The following is a 6,000-nucleotide window of genomic DNA, read 5'->3' on the forward strand; positions in this document are numbered from 1 at the left end:
TATACTATTTACAGATTGTTGACAAATATTTATCCACTAAGTAAAATGTTAGACTGAAATGATTCTTTGACAAGCTTGCCAATTTACTGATTTTGTCAAAGAAAAATATGTTATTTTTGAAGTTTGTTCATCCTTTGAGTGTGTGAGTATAGTATCAGAGGCTTAATTTTGTATTTATGGAGCTATTCTAACTTGTTATTTAAAAGGAAAAAGGTATTAAACTTGAAGCAAACTTCTCATGATCTCATTTGAATTCTTTCCAGCTTCTTTTGGTATTTATAGATTTTATATACTTTGTGGGAACATTTTATCCTCACCAAGTTTTTGGACTTTTATTTTTGCATCATAAATACTGGTACTGAGAGAAAAAAGAGAGAATCTTAATTCAATGAGTCTGTTATTCACGTTGCAAGAGTACTAGTTTTAGCTTTACTCCGAAGTTGTGAAACCTCTGGACCTTGTTTTAACACCAGTTTAATTATTGGGCTCCTTTTTAAACAAAGGAGTCTGCAAATTTTAACAATAACATACCTTGTGAGAACAAAAATGAAGGAATATGAACATCAAACTTTGACTTCATTACTACAGTTGGTTTAGCCAACTGACCTGTTGGACTTACATATTTTAGAGCGTTTTCATTCAGACCTTCCTATATTATTTTTATAACTTGTAAGAATTTTGTGGAGTTTTTTTCTATCACATTCTTTTTATAGGCTTAAGGTCTTTTAGGACTCTTGGTAATAATGCTTAGGCAAAGGGGTGCGACTAACATTTGTTGAGTAGTGTATGTTACTCTGCTATGCTTTTTACTTACTGCATTTAATCCTCGCATAACCCTGAGAGATAGATACAACCTTCATTTAATAGTTGAGAAAGCTGAAGCCCAGGGGACTATTTTGTATGTAAACACACAGCAAGTGTCAGAACTAGGATGCACAGTTTCCTGACTCCATAGCCCATGCTGTATTCTATGTAAAAACATGGAAAACTGAGCAAATGACTAAGGATTTCTCAAGTGATAGGATTACACTCTAGCTTTCCCCCTCGAGCTCTTTTGCTTCTACGTGCTTAACTGCTAACACCACTCAAGAAACTGGGGGAATTGTGCCTCATAATGTCATATCCTTGGAATTCTTGGCCTTTCTCTGACTCTTTCACCCTTCTACATGAGATCCAGCAGAGTAAAATCACAGAATACAAAACACACAAAATCACAACTACTCTTGGAAACAGATTCTCTTTAAAAAACCTGATCTTTTTATCATTTGTCCTCCTTTCTTCCTCAGCCTTTATTTGTACCCTCTAGTCAAAGTTTGACCCAGTTTTTTTTTTTTCTCTTGGCCACTGTAGACACAAGATCTTTTCTGTACCTAAGGCAGTGCAGTGTGGCACAGTCAGCGCAGTCTAAAGCCAGCTTGTGTAGATTTGAACCCAACTGGCTTTTGGCTTTGAGCAAGTTAATTAAATCTTTAGGCCTTGGTGTCCATTCATGCATATAGGTGATAATAATACTACCTCATAGAGTTGTTATGAGGATTAAATGACTTAATACATGCAAGGCACTTGTAATAGTGCTTGGAATATTTTAAGCACTCCAAAAATGTGACAAGTTTTTTTTTTTTTTTTTTTTTTTTTTTTTTAATTTCAGGTCAAAAAGTTCTTACCACAGTCTGGACTCTCAATCAGGGAACGCACTGGAAGTTAAATGTTAGTTCCATCCCTTTGCCTGAGCATTATTAAACTGCCCATACAATTTTTCTGTCTAAACATCCTTTTTTTTCTTAATCTTTTTCTTGTTCAGAACCTGCACCTGATTTCATACATGAGGAAGCTATGAAATCTCCTTTCCCATTGCGGTCCTGCCTAAGAAACAAATTAAAACAAGGGCCACATGTGGCTTTGGGCTTTGTGTTTTGATTGCCTCCTGCCATGTTGACTAAGCTGTGTAGCTACTCTACATTGCTCTTTGTTGAATTCCACAGGTGCTAAATAGGTCACCTTTTAGCGATGATGTTTCTTCTATGTTTCTTCTATGTTCAGAGACTTCAGGCCCATGCCACGTAAATTTGGTTCAAAATAGATGTGTTACACTTTGCTGCAGGTGTTAGGAAGTTGATTTTTATTTGCCACCCAGGGGATTTTCCAGTTGATAAGGCACAGACCAAGTAAAGAAGCCCTGTTTCTTCAGATGGTCTGAAAGGCACCAATGGGATAGGTTTCTTCTCTTGAATGCCAACCTTTGAGGGAGGCCAACATCACCATGGGCCAGTGGCCTTCAGCCTAGTCCGTGACACTGGGGATATAAGTCTGGATCTAGATCTGGGCCTAGCTTTAGATCTGCCTTTGCTCTGTCCTTGCTGCAGGCTCTCTTTACCTTGTCCTGTTCTAGTCCTCTAAATTCTGTGATGCAAACTCATTCTCACAAGAGAATCATGGGCCCCAAATCTTACCATCTCAAGCTTACACATATCTTTTGAGAACTTTTATGTATTCAGCTTCAGGCAGATGCTGGCTTTTCTCCTGATGTGATTGAGAGGATTATAATCACTTCAAAGGACCTTCCCTTCCCTGAAGATGCTGTCCGATTTACCTCATTTGATTCATGTCATGCACCACTGGCCTACCATGCCTTGGTAAGCACCACAGCACTATTGGCACTGTTCTGTGGTTACTAGAGTTCTTTTACTTTAATTGTTTCACTTTATCTTCAAAACAATCTTACGAAGGTATAGGTATAATGAGGGAATAGGGTCACAGAGGCTACTCATAAGGTTAATAACCAAGACTTGAATTCTATTCTGGTTCCTAAATTAAGGCACTTTTTGTTATATCATGTTTGCTAATGAACTTGAGATCTTAATAGCAGGTCCATCAGCTACTAATCAGAGAGGTTCATTGTATGGGCTGGGGCAAATGTAGAATGGTTCATATATAATCACCCAAATATACCTTTCTCCATATACCACATCATCATTCTTGTGTTATTGACACAGTATTTTTTGTTAGAGATTTTAGTGACATTAGTTGAACTGATAGCCTCAGTCAACTCAGAATCACTTAGAATCTGATGGGCTGCAAAACCCTTTGACATAAGCCATAAGCATTTTTACCATGCCATTGTATTTCAACAACTCAATCAGATGAGCCATTTTAAGCTCACATTTTAAGGACGCTCTTCTGCAAAATATTCACCTGGATTTGAAGCTGTATGGGTAGTTGGAAAAGGGAGTAAGTAAGGTAAGCACAAGTGTAGATAATTTATGGTGATCTGATACCAGTGTTTGGATATATGGGCCAACTCATAACTCCAGACGGGGTTTTGTTTAAATTCACAGCTCTATTGACCGGTCTGTACCAGCTTGAAAATAAGTCAGAACTACCAATGATAACTTCACAACCAGCCTTTTCCCCCTAAATATTCTTGGGGGGTTAACCTAGACCTCCTGGGGCTTCTGCAAACTTGAGTGGGACCTCTTAGATTTTTCAGTATCCATCCAAGTCCCTGGAGCCATATACAAACACATTGATATCTAGTAGTGGAGAGCATGAGGAAAACGATTTAATTTATTTTCTCGGATGAGATGTTGGCCTGGTTGTTGGGTAACTGTGACAATGGGATACCTTTGGATGATGGGTAAGGCAAATAGAGTGGTTGCAGTATTAAAACTGTTTTTAGTCAATATCATTAAGGAAAAACATGGTTCCCCACCTGCTTTTGAATTGCTTCTCCCAACACTGTCCACATGTTCCCTGAATGTTAATCAGACTGGACTATATGCTGTTACCTGATTGAGGCCTATGCTTTTGCTCATGGTACTTTCTCTGCCAGGAAAAAACTAGCTAGACTTTGAGATCAGCTAGATCTACATGTTGAGTCTGGATATATTTAGCTTCTGAGTGACTTTCAGCAATTAGTTAAACTATATTATCTTGAACTTCCTTTTCTAAGGAATAAGAAGGCTAATCTTTGGGCCTTGTAGAATTATTTTAAGGATGAAATGAAATAACTGAATGTGTCTAGCATAGGACCTAGTAACCTAGCAGGTATTCCGTATATGCTCATTTTTAAAAAAATTATAGTCTTCCTGGCAACACCTCTAATTTCATGATCCACTTTAAAAAAAAAAACTGTTATTTTGGACTAGTTTTAGGCTTATAGAAAATATGCAGAAGTACCAAAGAGTTTCTAAATTATTTTTCACCTCTGTAACCTCTGTGAAACCTCCTATTTTATAGTCAGAGTTAATTATTGTCAAAATGAGCATTTTGCATGCTTCTTTTAGAACACTTAGAACAAATTTCTATCTATATCATCGATATCTATATCTGTACCTCTCTCTTCATTTCCCTCTCCTCCCTCCTCTCCCCTCCCTTCTTCCCTCCCTAGAGCCGAATCCACAGATCTTTTCAAGATAATCCCTCTGTTTTTCTGCTGAGATGGCTGAGGGCTAGTGCCCTTAAATTTCCTATAGGTCCTCTGTATTGATTGAGCAGATTTATTAGGAACACTTTTAATCTCTTGGAAGGATACTCTATGTGGCCGAACACTCTGACCCTTTGGTTTTCCAAGGTGTCAGCGAAGAGCCCAGCCTCTACTTTATAACATGTTTTCAGAACAATCTTTTACTTTTGGCATCTCTTGCCACCTGGATAGGCCAAGGATTTCCCAAATCAGCAAGTCTTGAAACCTTATCATTTCTTTTCTCAATTTGTCTCCTCTTGTATTTTACTAAAAGCAGCAGGAAGAAACCAGGCAGCACACTCAACACTTTGCTTGGAGATCTCCTCAGCTAAATATTCAAATTCGTCGTTTTTGAATTCCGTTTTCCACACAACTGCAGGTCGTAAGTTTGCTAAGTATTCTGCCTTTGCATGATAAGAATTTCTGTTTCTGTAGTTCCCAATGACATGTTCCTCACTTCTTCATGAGCCCTCGCCAGCAGCATTTTTAACATTCAGATTTCTACTAAGTCTTTTAGAGACATTTATTATGCTCCTTAAAATCCTTCCAGCCTCTGCCCCTCTGTCCAATTCAGAACCATATTTTACATATTTGTTATCACATCCCTGCATTTCCAGATACCAAAATATGTAACAGTTTTCTATTGTTGTGTAACAAATTACCACAAACATAGTCATTTTAAAACAGCACTAGGGCCAGGCATGGTGGCTCACACCTGTAGTCCCAGCACTTTGGGAGGCTGAGGTGGGCGAATTTCTTGAGCTCAGGTGTTTGAGACCAGCCTAAGCAACAGGGTGAAACCCCTTCTTTACAAAAAATACAAAAAATTAGCTAGGTGTGGTGTGCATTTGTGGTCACAGCTACTTGGGAGGCTGAGGTGGGAGGACCACTTGAGCCTGGGAAGAAGAGGTTGCAGTGAGCTGAGATCATGCCACTGCACTCCAGCCTGGGCAACAGAGCAAGACCTTGTATCAAAAAACAAAAACAAAAACACTAGGTAAGACAGGCAGACTACTAGATTCTTTGCATAGAGTCTCCCAGGCCCAAAGCAAAGTCTGGTCAGGCTGGGCCATTTTCTGAAGGCTCTGGGGAAGAATCTGCTTCCAAGCTCATTCAGGTTGTTGACAGAATCCAGTTTCATGTGGTTGTAGGACTGAGGTCCCTGCTTCTTTATTTTCTGTCAGCAGCACTTTCTCTCAGCAACTGGAGGCTGTGCCCCCTCCATCTTCAGAGTCATTAAGAGTGTATCAAATTCTTCTTGTGCTTCCAATCTCTCTGACTTGCCTTCTGCTATCAGCCAGAGAAAATGCTCCATTTTTAAAGAGCTTTTGTGACTAGATTGGGCCCATCAGATAATCTCGTTTTTGCCATATATGGTAACATAATCATGAGAGTAATATTTCTTCATAGTCACAGGTTCTACCCAAATCAAAGGGGAGGGGATTAAGATGTGGGCCATTCTGAGAATTTTTCTACTTTAATTTTGTTGATGGACATTTGTGTTCTAGTCTGGGGCTATTATAAATAAAGTGTCTAAG

Source organism: Pan troglodytes, chromosome 17 (genome assembly GCF_028858775.2).
Source record: "Pan troglodytes isolate AG18354 chromosome 17, NHGRI_mPanTro3-v2.0_pri, whole genome shotgun sequence".
NCBI lineage: Eukaryota > Metazoa > Chordata > Mammalia > Primates > Hominidae > Pan > Pan troglodytes.